Source organism: Canis lupus, chromosome 1 (genome assembly GCF_011100685.1).
Source record: "Canis lupus familiaris isolate Mischka breed German Shepherd chromosome 1, alternate assembly UU_Cfam_GSD_1.0, whole genome shotgun sequence".
Taxonomy (NCBI): Eukaryota; Metazoa; Chordata; class Mammalia; order Carnivora; family Canidae; genus Canis; species Canis lupus.
Window position 1 is genome coordinate 13,349,624 of NC_049222.1, and position 13,642 is coordinate 13,363,265.

Sequence of the window (13,642 nt, forward strand, 5' to 3'; positions counted from 1 at the left end):
ACAATTTAAGTCTAAAAAAGGTTATATTGTTAGAACTAATCGAAAAGTGCAACACATTATAAAGGTGGCTTCTCTTCTATTTGCTTTACTTCTATGTACAGAAAATCCTCAAAAGGAAGGGAAGGTTAGAAGTAAAAGCATTGTATTTCTTCTCAGTTGCCCTGGGGAGCTCCGTGTCTGTGCTGGGAGACCTGGGTTGACAATCTGAGTGTCAGTGATGCCAAGTCTGTGGGTTTAAGCCCGGCATGAGCTTCTTCATTTGCCTGTGGTTTAAAGAACCAGATATCCCCTGATCTCATCGCACTCATGTGGTTTCCTGTCCAAAGGAGTGGGGGTGACTTAGCCCAAACCCCTCGTTATTATCAGAGGGACAATGGGCTAGGCGTATTCTTCAGAGTCTGTATCTGGCAGCCAAAACCCAAATTATTTGATTTTTTTAATTGCTGGAAGATCTCAGCTCACATAAAGAAAAAGCTGGAATCCCACCCTCAATAATGATCTTTCAACTCCTAAGTTCCTCCGTGACACCAAAGGAAACTCATAGGCAGCCATTGACCCTTTTACTAATTTTCACATCCCCAGGTGCTCGGCCAGCTCTCTGCCTCGGCAAGTGATCAGCAGGTGCCACTTCTGGTCTAACAATCTCTCCCCTTCCAGACTCCGTCCCCTGGAGGGCCCTTCTGGCAATGTCTACAGGACCAATCTGTTCAACTGTTCTTGAGCCAGTGCAACAGTCTGCTGAGCTAATAGAAGATGAAGCTAGAACCCTAGTAACCCTTTGCTTTGCTCACTTTTCAGACTCCACTGTTTCTACCTGATTGCTTTCACTCAAGTTATTCTTCTCAACAGGAAAGCCATCCTTCTTTCTCCCCACTGACCCAAATCTGTGAGGTTCTACTCATACTCTACAGCTTCTATGACATCTGGTCTGACTTATACAATCCTCGGTGAACTCCTGCTACACAGAACTGCACCTCTTAGAGCTACAATATAAAAATGTATTATTAATTAACTAATTAATCAGATGTCTTCTAGACATTCCATTGGAGTGGGCTTCTATTCCTACATAGATTCTACACTTGATGCCCCTTCAGCAGCAAGAACAGTGCTGAGTCTCAAGTTGGTACTTACAAAATATCCCTTGACTGAGTGAAATGCTAAAATTTTCTAGAAAGGCTCTTTAGTATGGTGAGCAAAGATATGGATTCTGAGGGACTCAGAAAGGTATGACTTGAATTTTCTGTCAATTGCGAGTGTATAATCTTGCACAAATGTCTTTCTCAATCTCTCTGAGCTTAAGTTTCTTAATGGATGCTGGTATTGTTCATTGCCTCTGCAAAAGCAATCCATTTTTTGTTTTTCTTTTTCCTGATTTTTCTTAGGTATCAGATATTCCTTGTCTTGGGAAAAGAGGGCCCGGTTGTTGGTCTTGGAGGGTAGCTATATAACCCAATCTTGGTCAACAAGGTTTGGAATAAGTCTGTTGGGGTGTGTCTGGGGGAAATTTTTCCTTCCTGATAAGAGAGAGACATACAAAGAGAACCTCCCCTATCCTACGCCATCCTCTTCTACCAGACTTTGAGCATGGCTGTGTGAAGATGTGATGCCAGGAAATGTTCCCACCATATATCAACCAGAGAAGAAGGCCAAGAGGTTTGCAGAGATGCCAAACCAGAGCCCTGACTTCAGAGCACTCCCAAGTCAATGCTGGAAACTACCTACCTCTAGTTTTTGTTCTTATTGTTACCTGAGATGCTAAATAGTAAGTCTATATTATTCCTAAATGACACAGACTTTTGTGAAGAATAGATCAGACAATGTCTGTCAAGTGCTTAGCGTACTATCTTTCATACTGTGAGTGTTCGACAGAGTGGGTTAGTGGGTAAAATAGAGTACTTGTGGGTGGCCAGATTTGGAAGTTGTCTTCCCTCCTAGATTAGAGAAATTTGGGGGGCTCAGTATAAAAAAGAGAAGATGGTCACACATCAAACTATCAGAGGAAGCGTAAAAGGCAATATATGATTAGAAGCCAAAATGAGTGGCACCAATGGTAGGTGGTGTCGCAGGAAAGAGAGGAAGGGTTGATACATGTGTGTTAGGGGCCTCAGAGAAAGAATAAAGATAAATGAAAAAATTGAAGATTTGAAAGGGGAAAGCACTAAAATTACAGAAGTGGGAAGTGATGGCCGTTCACTGGCTTCCTGAGATCTGCCCGGTGTGGTCAGTGTTGTAGGGGAAGGAGAGAGGGGGAAAGGCGACAGCATCTCACAGGGGGGACTTGACACCAGAATGGGCTGAGATCTAATCTAAAGATATCTTACATAAACTCCTGAGAGGGGAAGTTGCTTGTGAAAACTGTGAAAGGAAAAAAAAATCCGAGAAATGTAGAAGAAGAAGAACTCAGATGGTGAGACCCCTACCAAGAAACCACTGCAAGAGCCCAATCAGTAGGTAAATTAGAAGAGCAGAGCTACTACCATTAGTAGTAGCTACCAGTCTTACCATTATAAGATAAATAAGATTAAGTCTCTCAATTAACTTCAAACAGTACTTACAACAGGTCTAGGTCAGATCACTTCTACCAAAGCTGAGAATGGTAGAACTGGCATGACTCTTACCAGCTTGTTTTCTTATCTTCTGGTGGTAAAGAGGATATAACATTATATATGCAATGTGACCTCAGCCATATAAGTAAAGTATGTGCAGAAATATGACTTGAAAGAAATGTGTCAAAATGTAAACAGTGATTGCAGTAACTTTATAGATGCTGGTCAATTTTTTTTTTTAACTTTAAAAGAATTCCCCACATTTTCCACAATAGGCATGCATTACTTTTAAAACCAGAAATATATGATCAAAATATCTACATGGAGGTGTTTATTCTCTTCCCAGTAGCACTACAATGAAACATATCTAAAGAGAAATAAGACCGAAAATAAGAAAACAAGTAAGGTTCTAATATTCTAATCGGGAGATTACATGCATTGTGTTTTTTCTCTGAAGCACCTGTCCAAATGTGATTGAGTAGCTTTAACCACCGGGTCTTTGTCTCCCTGTATGCAGTAAGCACCATGAGTTCCGAAACCACGGTAGTCTTCCCCATGACTGAGATACGCACTTGGCTCAAATTAAGGTGCTCACTGTTTGCTGAATGACTTGCTCATGCTAAGCACGTTGCCATGTTATTTCTTTTCTCTTATCCACTTTGAATGAACAACCACTGGTGCTTCCAGAATTACCCTCTCCATGGGATTTGCTGGTAGATGGGAAATATACAAATGTATCCTCTCAAGAGCATCAGTAATGTCACCACTGAAATTATCCAAAGCACAGTACAATTGTAGGTCAAAAAGGAAGTCCCATTTTGACATAAAATGCCATCTAATAGTCTTACTTTACTAATGACTTTCCATTAAATATACTGAAACACTGTTTTTATAATGGATCATTAATATTAATTAGCCTGAGTATTACAGTAGCATGGTTCACCCTAGAAATTTAAGCAGCTGTTGCTATGAGCAAGACCCAAGGCATGTGAGAGTGGCCACCTCCGTGGTGTGAATTTGGGGTCATCTTGGCTAAGACATCATGCGGTATATACTTTTTGAAATATAATTATCAGAGAATAAATATCTTCTATTATTAGCAATAAAAGTCATCATGTTAATGGCTCTGGGAGAAATAATACATATTTCTAAATTCCTGCAAAAAAAGGCTTTTGACAGAGTAGGGAGAGGCGGTCAGGCCAGGAGTCTTGGGGTGTGTGAAGAGGATAAGAAAGGAACAAGAAGGTTTTGAATGAGAGTGAGCCAGGCCATAGAAAGGGACAATACCAGGATCCAGGGCAACAGAATGCAAACCTTATCTATTTTAAGATATTGCCCTGGGCCAGCCAGGAGTATGAGAAAGTTTGCACATGAAACAAGCTCTGTTAGGGAGTGTAACACTTCAGTCAGAGTATTTATCTTGTTGCCAAGTGATAATCCCAACATAGATTCCATAGTTGGTAGGCCGTGGGAACGCATATCCAGTGTTCTGTGATTCAGCTGTGTAAGAAAACCAATAACCTTCCTAAAACCTGTCATGCCAAAAGCATGCAAAGAGAGATCACATTTGCAGAGCAGCCTCAGAATGCATCATGAATCATGAATTCACTCATCCTATACATCAGATGAAACTCTGTGTTTATAGTGATGCATTTCCTTCAAGGATCTAATGATACAACACCGGATTCATGTAACCACAATTGCATGCACCATTTGGCTCTCTGTTATCCTTGTGGATTATTTTTGGATAAGTGGATTATTTACATTACTTAACAAGTGCTAATTTAGTCTCTCTTTTATCTAGCATGTTCCCAGTGCATCTAGGCCAATGCTGTATGCCTAATAAGAGTCACACATTTCAATGATAACTTTCATAAAACATACTGAGAAAGTAAAAAAATAAGACATGTCATAGAATATATTCCAAATCAGGATGTCAATTACTTTTGTTTTGTCCTCTTTATGAATTTCTGTATCTTTTTTTCATTAAGAGTAGATAAAAGACCAGACACCCGTTGACACTTTTTACTAAAATACGTAAATGATTCACACACAGGTTTCAGATTTGGTCCCATCTAAAATGACTAGGTGAATCTCTGATTTCTAGGAAGGAACTGTCAAAAGAAAAGAGTGTGAGCTGGGGGACAGTGATGCATTTCATCACAGGGTGAGACCAGAGCACCTAGTCTCCAAGTTAAGACAGCCTTACATAGACTTGTGTCAAAGTGAGAAGGATGGGGAAATGATAGCTCAGTTCTCTCTCTGTTAATTAGTCATCATTCATGGACATGGTGGACAGGAATATGGGAATGCAAATGGGATGCTTGGGTGAGAGTAGCAGGAGGGGAGGAAAGCAGACAACAGAGAAAAGGCTGCTGCAACTCTATCGCCAATCTTGACCTCTCCCCAGATCCTGAGCTAACCAAATGCAGCCTCCTAGCAGACAACCGCCCTTGACTGCCAATGGTCCATCATTCTCCACCTATTTCTCAACTACTTCCCATTCATCTATCAGTCATCCAAACCAAAATTGAAACAACATCTTCAATTCTTTTCCTTATATCCACATTCACATCTATCATTTAACAAGTCCCACTAATTTTAGTTTTAAAATATTTTTTGAGTTGATGAGCTCCTCTCTTCTCTCTCAAACTATTGCCCTTTGGTCTCCATCATCTCTGGTCTGATCTCTCAGTCTCTAGTGTAGTGTCTTGTCCCTTAAGTCATAAGCCTGCTATATTTACAATGTAATCTGACCTAGCTATGCCTCTTCTTAAAATTTTTCAGTGAGTCCCCAGCAAATATAAGATGTATATTTCAGAATTGGATTCATATGTCCAAGACCATCTGTGATCTGGCCCCTGCCTTTTTCTCTAATAACATCAATTTAAATATTGTAAAATAGTCTTTAATATCTAGTACATAATAGGTGCTCAAATTTGTTAGCACTTGTGATTGGCTCTATTACTGTACTTAGAACACTGGATTAAGTTCTATTTTTACATATTTGTTTCCCTGTAAAGTTTTTGAGAACAGAAGCTGTATATCTCAGTTTTTATACCCACAACTTTTGGTATAAGGTGTGCTCCCTGGGGATGCCTACTTAGTGTTTTTTTAACTAAACTGGAAACAAACTTTTGTATCCTAATTTTGATCCTCCTTAGCACTACTGAGATAGCCTCAAAATATGGGTCTTCCTTCTCTTCCTCCTTTGGTATGAAGATAGAAAACTTTATCTTTTGGGACAGGGAGCAGTTAAGGTTGAGTCTCATGAACTAATGTAAGATAAATATCGGGATCCTGCTCTAAGAGTTTGGAGAACTTCAGGGGCAGGTGCTGAGATAGGACTCCATAAGCAGAGGAACAGAGACCTTGATCTTGCCTAGCTAGCTGTAATAGAAACAAAGGGGTCAGACCTATAGCAGGGAAAATACCCCCTCTACTCCAGGGTTTGCATGAAGGCATCATAAGAGTTGAGGCCCCAGGAGCTATAAGCAGTGAGCAAGTATCAACCACTGAGAAAGGAGGCTAAGAGCTATGAGAAGATAGGGGTGGGGGTGGTTAAGACCACAACAGAAGAAGTCTACTTTGTGTCAATTTTCTAAGTTTTGTATTGAATACTTGCCTACAAACAGAAATACATAATTTTTAACGGAAAAAAAGTTGAAGATACTGCTAAACACCATGCTAGTAGTAGGGCTGCAAGAATATTGGCTCCAGGGAAAGAAATAATTTAAATGATTTATGTATTTGACATTGAATAGGTTAATGAGATCATAAAAAGATCAGAACATCTCAGGTTTCCATCAGGTCAGGACTTGTGATGGTTTTGTGCGTGCCTGTGTGACATTTCATTCCAGATACTTAATCTATTCCTTTGGAGTGCTTGTTTATCTGAAGTCTGAGTCAAAGGAATGACTATCTCCAAAAGGATATAATTTTTCAGTGATTTTTGCTCTTCCCACTTTTCCAACACTATTTCAATCATATTTCTTGATTGTTTCAATATTTGTACCCATATGCTTGTTGCCTTAATATGAAAGTGATATTTCATTTTGTACCCAGGCAGGGTATAGTTCTGAGTAGAGTAATTTAAGTTTTCTATAATAATGACTTCTTGGAGTTCAGTGGCTCTTTGATTAATCAGAACTGTGTACTTCATTAGTCTTACATTTCATCAACTGATGCTAAGAAACCCAAATACATGGAGGGATAAAGAATAAATCCATACCATTTACTTGAGGAAAGTTCCAGATCTTTCCACAGCACTCAGGTATGTACATCTTTGTGATCCACTCACCCACTCCTAGGGTTACAAATGTTTAACTCTTACTTCATAACAAGTTCCTGTTTGCCTGAACATGAGTACATAAAGCTCATTTCAAAAATTTTTTTGAAAAACTTTACCATCAAGGAGGAACCTCTGGTCATCACACTATGTTAATGAAGAGTCATAACCCCTTCGCCTGACTCATATTGAAATTATATTGCATGATTTTCTAATACAGCATCATAATCTTGAAGTGTAAGATCCTCTTTTTTCTTAAATTAATATAGAAAGTTAAGCACATCCCTGCATTTTCAAAATTTCTGACAAAGTCATGTAAAATATAATAATGCTCATGAGTTCCATCAGCTCTGCACAAAATTATAAAGTAAGAGAGATATAAAAAGAGCCATATATTATATATGCAAGACTAAAGTATTGTTATAAATGAAATAATGTAAAGTGTAAGACAGAATGTCTAATAATAAATAATTGATATTATTACTATTATTATTTTTACTATTGAAATCTTTTTGGTAATTATCTCCGCTTGAGTATTATACTAACATCTGATAATAGTCATGTGATCGTGGATAGGTGATTCTACTTCTTTGGCCTTCCTTTCCTTTACATTATAGTGGTCTCATACAAATTATGAAATACTTCAATGCATCTTATCTTATTATTTTCAGTGATTGTTTAAGTAGGTTAAATCATTGTTTTACAGCTGAGAAAACAGAACAGTATTCAAGTGATTTGCCTCATTGTTGGTAAATATTAAATTAAACCCAAATGTTTTAGGTCAATGCTCTTTCCATGGACAATAGCTTCCATGTTCTTTTCAGTTTTTAAATGTATAATTCTAGGTTTCTGGAATTGTTTAAGGAGCTGTTAGGAACTCAAGGACAGAGACAATGTCCTATTCATTCTTGACTTGCCTAGTGCCTAGTGATGTCATTAGCAAATGGTAAGTCCTCAATCAGTGTGCTAAACTGGACCCTCCCTTGTCCAAGCTACCCATGATAAGGCATCATCCAGCATCCCACCTTACTAATGGCTAGGATTTGCTCTGTATAGGATGCTGTTAGAAAAGGGAGGGAGTGTAATTCCTTGATTGGCATCTCAATAAATTTTGTTTATAGGGAGGATTAAACGGTAAATGAAGTAGAAATCATTTTTGGGTAAGAGGCAGGGGTGTTTGGTATTTAATGGGTGGCACAGTGACCTTGCTTTTGTCTGTACTTGAATAAAATTATGAAATGTGCAATTTTATCTCATTTTTTCATGGTCTCAGAGTAACTTGTCTGAGGTTGGTATCCCATGATAAAGTTTATGTCTAATAGGAGAACAAAATGACCTGGAAGTTTCATACTAGTTTCTGAGTGTCAAAAGCTGCTTTCTTTTTCTTTTCTTTTCTTTTCTTTTCTTTTCTTTTCTTTTCTTTTCTTTTCTTTTCTTTTCTTTTCTTTTCTTTTCTTTTCTTTTCTTTTTTTTTCTTTCCTTTCTGACTGCCAAACAGCACTCATTTGTGGAGGAACAGCTTCACATGAATGGAAAGATTGCAGAATGTGCTAAAGATATTACCAAGAAGATAGCGTCTCATCCATGAATTCAATGTGACTTGTTTAGTTCTTTTTAAGGGAAAGGCTAATTCCAGATATTGCTATACTTTCTAGGATGGTTGGTTAAACAATTGTATTGTATTTAATACATTAGGCTTTGGTTTATGGTGTCTTTTTGTAACTTATTTTTTAAATTGTAATTAGAACAGGTACAAAATTTTTCTTCTCAGATTTCTCCCTCCTTAAAAGAATTAGTTTTAACTTCCTTTAGCTAATTCTTTCAGTATTTTCCTCCATATCTCTCCTAAAATTGTTTTAGGAAGTAGCAATATAAGCATGGCCTTTAGAACTACACATGTGCACATTTCCCATCCTACCATATTCTAATATAGTAATACTAAATTATATTTAGGTCAAAATTCTCTGTTTTCATTATTATGATTATGTGCATGGAATTCATAGCTGGGCCATATTATATAATTGTACTTTCTGTACATTTTGCTTTCCTCACACTCTGAATAATCTTGTCTTTTAAAAATGTGTTTAGTTTTATATTAGTTATTACTAACTCAACACAAACCTCTATTCACTAGATAAATCTTAATACATTTAATGAGATAAAAAGCAGGAGGTATCACACTCTCAATTTCAGCTATCCTATAAAGTTCTGGTCATCAAAACTAGCATAAGAACAGAAGAACAGGGCAGCCCTGGTGGTCCAGTGGTTTAGCGCCGCCTACAGCCTGGGGCATGACCCTGGAGACCCGGGATCAAGTCCCACATCGGGTCCCTGCATGGAGCCTGCTTCTCCCTCTGCCTGTGCCTCTGCCTCTCTCTCTCTCTCTCTCTCTCTCTGTCACTCTCTGTGTCTGTCATGAATAAATGGGTAAAATCTTAAGAAAAAAAAAGAACAGATCAATGTAACAGAGTCAAAAGCCCAGAAATAAACCCAATAATATATAGTCAACTAATATTTGACAAAGGAGAAAAGATAGTCCCTTCAATAAATGGCACCGGAATAATAGGATACTTACACATAAGAGAATGAGGAAACTCTCTGAGGAAAGTCCATAGTATTTTAATAGGGATTGAATTGAACATGTAAATTGCCCTGGGTAGCATAAACATTTTCACAATATTAATTCTTCCAATTCATAAGCATGGAATATTTTTCCATATCTGTGTGTCTTCCTCAATTCCTTTCAGAAGTTTTCTGTAGTTTTTAGGGCATAGATCCTTAACTTATTTGGTTAGGTTTATTCCTAGGTATCTTATCTTTTTGGGTGCAATTGTAAATGGGATTGACTCCTTAATTTCTCTTTCTTCAGTCTCATTGTTAGTGTATAGGAATGCCACTGATTTCTGGGCATTAATTTCGTATCCTGCCACATTGCTGAATTGCTGTATGAGATCCAGCAATCTTAGGGTGGAGTCTTAGCCAGGGGAATACTGAAAAAGAAAACCAGAGCCGAGGGCATCACAATGCCAGATTTCAAGTTGTACTACAAAGCTGTGATCATCAAGACAGTGTGGTACTGGCACAAAAATAGACACATAGATCAACGGAACAGAATAGAGAGCCCAGAAATGGGCCCTCAACTTTATGGTCAACTAATATTCGACAAAGCAGGAAAGACTATCCACTGGAAAAAGAACAGTCTCTTCAATAAATGGTGCTGGTATAATTGGACAGCCATGTGCAGAAGAATGAAACTAGACCATTCTCTTACAACCACACACAAAGATAAACTCAAAATGGATGAAAGATCTATATGTGAGACAAGAATCCATCAAAATCCTAGAGGAGAACACAAGCAACACCCTTTCTGAACTTGGCTACAGCAACTTTTTGCAAGATACATCTATGAAGGCAAAGGAAACAAAAGCAAAAATGAACCATTGGGACTTCATCAAGATGAAAAGCTTCTGCACAGCAAAAGAAACCGTCAACAAAACAAAAAGACAACCTACAGAATGGGAGAAGATATTTGCAAATGATAGATAAAGGGCTAGTATCCAAGGTCTATAAAGAACTTATTAAACTCAACAGCAAAGAAACAAACAATCCAATCATGAAATGGGCAAAAGACATGAACAGATATTTCACAGAGGAAGACATAGACATGGCCAACAAGCACATGAGAAAATGTTCCGCATCACGTGCGCAGGGAAATACAAATCAAAACCACAATGAGATACCACCTCACACCAGTGAGAATGGTGAAAATTAACAAGACAGGAAACAACACATGTTGGAGAGGATGTGGGGAAAGGGGAACCCTCTTGCCCTGTTGGTGGGAATGTGAACTGGTACAGCCACTCTGGAAAACTGTGTGGAGGTTCCTCAAAGAGTTAAAAATAGAGCTACCCTACGACCCAGCAATTGCATTGCTGGGATTTACCCCCAGGTACAGATGCAGTGAAACGCCGAGACACCTGCACCCCAATGTTCACAGCAGCAATGTCCACAATAGCCAAACTGTGGAAGGAGCCTCGGTGTCCATTGAAGGATGACTGGATAAAGAAAATGTGGTCTATATATACAATGAAATATTACCCAGCCATTAGAAACGACGAATACCCACCATTTGCTTGGATGTGGAAGGAACTGGAGGGTATTATGCTGAGTGAAGTAAGTCAATCGGAGAAGGACAAACATTATATGGTTTCACTCATATGGGGAATATAAGAAATAGTGAAAGGGATTATAGGGTAAAGGAGAAAAAATGAGCGGGAAAAATCAGAGAGGGTGACAAAACCTGAGAGACGCCTAACTCTGGGAAACGAACAAGGGGCAGTGGAAGGGAGGTGGGTGGGGGGTTGGGGTGACTGGGTGACAGGCACTGAGTGGGGCATTTGACGGGATGAACACTGGGTGTTATACTCTCTGTTGGCAAATCGAACTCCAATAAAAAATACAACAACAAAAAAGAATGAAATGACCCGTAGCTTACACCACTCACAAAAATTGACTTGAAATGGATTAAAGACTTAAATGGAAGACCTAAAACGATGAAACTCCTAAAAAAAAAATAGGAACAAAGCTCCTTGAGAAAGGTCTTGGTACTGATTTTTTGGATATGACACCTATAAGCACAAGCAATAAAATACAAAACAAATTGGACTACATCAAACTAAAAAGCATCTGTACAGCAAAAGAAACCATCAATGAAGTGGAAAGACAACCTTTAGAATGGGAAAAAGTATTGGCAAACCATATATCTGATAAGGGTTAATATCCAAAATATATAAAGAAGTAATGAAACTCAGTAGCAAAAAATCAAATAACCCAATTTTTAAAATGGGCAGAGGACCTGAATAGACATTTCTCCAAAGAAATATGTATAAAAGATATACTAAAGGCAGGTATGAAAGATGCTCAACATCACTTGTTCTTAGGGATGTGCAAATTAAAACTGCAGTGTGATATCACCCCCTGCCATCAAAAGAGAAGAGATAACAAGTGTTTGTGAGGTTGTGGAGAAAAGAAAGGGCATCCTTGTACACTGTTGATGGGATTGTAAATTGGTGCAGCCTCTATGGATAGCAGTAAAGAGTTTCTCAAAAAATTAAAAATAGAGCTACCGTATGAACCAGCAATTCCACTTCTGGGAATATATCCAAAGGTAATGAAAACACTAACTCAAGAAGATATCCGCACCCCCAAGTTCATAGTAGCATTATTTATAATAGGCAAGAAATGGAAACAATCTAAGTGTTTATTGATGGATGAATGGATAAATTGTGGTTTTGTATATGTGTATACACACACACACACACACGCTGGAATATTTAGTTAGCCATAAAAAATGAAGAATGGTAGGACCATTGCAACATGGATGGGCCCACAGGGCATTATGGTAAGTGAAATAAGTCAGATAGAAAAAGAGAAATAATATATTGTCTTACTTATATATGGAGTCTTAAAAAAAAAAAAGAAAGAAAAACTCATAGGAAAAGATATCAGGCTTGTGTTTACCAGAGATCAGGAGTGAGGGGAAGAGGAATTGAAAAAAGGTGGTCAGAAGGCACAAACTTCCACTTACAATAACTGAGGACTAGATGAATGTACAACATGACATGTCATTAACACTGCCGTCTGATATATCAGAAAATTGGTTAGAGAGTAAATGCTAATTATTCAACCACCCTAAGGAGAAAATTTGTTTCCTTTATTCTTTTCGTCTTCCTTTTTTAAAAAATTGTATCTATAGGAGAAGGTGGATGTTAGCTGAACTTGTAATCATTTCACCATATATTAAATTAAACCATCACACTGTACATCTTAAACTTCCAGAGATGTATGTCAATTATTTCTCAATAAAACTGGAAAAAAAATACATTCAAATGCTTGAGATATCGAATCAATTACGTTTTTAAAAATGATGATGCTCAGAGCCTCTGATCTGGTGCAGACCAAAACAGTTGCTCTCAATGCTCCTGAAAGTCTGTTGTCCTCTTGTAATGACCTAGAATCTGAGGTTTTTTTTTTTTTTTAATTCTTATCTCTTTTGGATTGGATTCTCTTCCAACATCCTTTGTCATCCTCTTTTTGTTTCACTGACTCGATTTGGGGGAGCACAAGCTCCATCAACAACTTGAGCAAAGAGACGGGGAATGAGGCTTTTTAGATCTTGAACATCTGAAAATGATTTTTCTCTCTCCAGTACTAAATTACTAGTTTGGTGATGTATAGAATTCTAGACTAAAAAGCATTTTCCATCCAAAATGCCAATAGGTATTTTCTGCCGTATTCTCAAATTCAGCTTTGCTATTAAAAACTCAAAGGTTGTTCTAATTTCTGATCTTGTATATATGACCTTACCTTTGATCTCTGGAAGCTTACAGAATTTCTCTGTCTCCAACGTCCTGAAATTTCATAATGATGTGCTTTGGGATGGGCTTACTTTCATCCAATTTTACTGGTACTCAGGCCCTTTTTAATCTGGAAGATTATGTCATTCAGTTCTAAGAAATTTTCTGGAATTATTTATTTTTGTTTTTTAAATGTATTCTTGTTATATTTTTAATATATTATTTAATACATAGAAGGGAATAGTGCCATTAATTTCTATTTACCATGGGTTTCTCCCCAGTTTCACCCTCTACCTTCTTTCTGAATGCTACCTGAGGCAAACACAATTTTGAATTTTTATTCATCATTCTCTAGTTTTATTTGTATATCCTTACCGAGAAAATCTGATAAAATAATAGGTTATCTTTGCTTGTGTGTGAGCTTAATTAAAATTTGGCACTATCTTGCACAT

General features: G+C 37.7%; 1 long non-coding RNA gene across 2 annotated transcripts in view; it reads left to right on the forward strand.

The window, feature by feature from the left end:
• LOC111093874 overlaps positions 1-13,642 on the forward strand; it is a 54,861-nt gene that overhangs the window by 9,500 nt on the left and 31,719 nt on the right. The window lies entirely within an intron of this gene.